Genomic DNA, 1,595 nt, shown 5'->3' with positions numbered 1-1,595 from the left:
TTCCCTCTCTCTCTCTCTCTCTCCTTCTTCTCCAATGAAAAAAATTGTCTCTTTCTTTGCTTGAAAGCAAAAAAAAAGAAAGAAAGAAAACTATGGAAGGGATTATATCAAAATAATAAATGAAAAGATAATTTATGATAAAATATTTTTATTGCGGAGGAAAAAAAAAGTGACGAAAATATATTATAATGTCATTTAATACATTAATTAATTAGGTGATAATTAAGTGTAAGATTGATAAATTATTACTAATTTTAAACAAATAAATAAACAAAAGTAGAAAATGAGAAAAGAAAAAAAATGAATGAAGAATTTAGAAAGATAACTTTTCCACAATTGAATTAAATTTAAGAGAGAGTAAAAGAAAAAGAAATAAAGAAAAGGTTGAATTTTTTTTCAAATTAAAGCATTTTTTAATTTTGCACCATACTTTTTTTTTAAATTTTAATGAAATTACTTTTTTTTTATTGGAAAAAAGACGAGAGAGAGAAAGAATGAAAGAAGGGAAGAGATTCATTTGAAGAGACCAATATAAAATGTTATCTTAAGATAATATGATGATGATGATGATGATGATGATGGTGATAATGATAATGATGATGATAATATCAAAATGTTAAAAATAGCTTTTCGTAAATGGGTCATTTTCAAGGTAAATGAAGCATAACAAATACGTATATACATATATGCATATATGGATGGTCAATGGCGGTCAAGTGCTTTTAAAAGAAGAAAGAGAAGGAGAGAGAGAAAGAGAGAGAGAGAGAGAGAGAGATAGTTAAGAGGTAAAGGAAAAATTGATTATGTGATTAAAATGTGACATAGTTGATCGAGGGATTCAATCATTCAATGATGGCGGTGAGCTTTTTCGCGCAATCTATCACCAAAAAAGGAAATGAATAGATCCGGAATAAACTACCAATTTCTCCGGTTGAAAATTAAACCTTACCTTAATGATGATAATATATTTGTGTGTGTGTGTGTGTGTGTGTATATGTGCACACGGGCGCAATAATACACTTCATCTTATCGCTTTGCAATCTATAATTTGCTGTATATTTGGAAAAAAAATAAAAAAAATGTAAGAATTAGAAATTTTTAAAGCTGTAAATGATGAAGGATACAAATTATTGATTTTTCTTCCTGTAACTTTACAATAAACATTCATTTAAAATAGTTAAAAAAAAAAGACGTAAACATTGCAAACTCTTAAAACTATAATTAATAGAAAATGTAAATTATTAATTTCTTTTCTTTTTAAATTTGTAAAAATAAAAAGTAAACAATAAATTCAGAATAAAAGAATAAAAACGAAAAACAAAAAAAGAAAAAAAAAGCTGGAAATAATTGCGAAAATTTTTTAACGAATTATAAAAATATTAAAATATATTTGAATGAAGAAAAAGAAGAGAAAAAAAAAAATTCTTCAGTTTTTTTTTTTTAAATTTTCATTTTTGTTAGATTTTCTTTTTTTTTTTTCAATTTCTTTTTTTCTCTTGTTAAAATCATTATATGCTTGAATAAATTGCAAAAAAAAAGAAAAAAAAAATCATTCATAAAATGCTTAATCAACTTGATAAGAGGGAGAAAGGGGG

This window comes from Loa loa (genome assembly GCF_000183805.2).
Source record: "Loa loa unplaced genomic scaffold supercont3.1057, whole genome shotgun sequence".
Lineage (NCBI taxonomy): Eukaryota > Metazoa > Nematoda > Chromadorea > Rhabditida > Onchocercidae > Loa > Loa loa.
Note: the sequence above shows the minus strand (reverse complement) of the source record.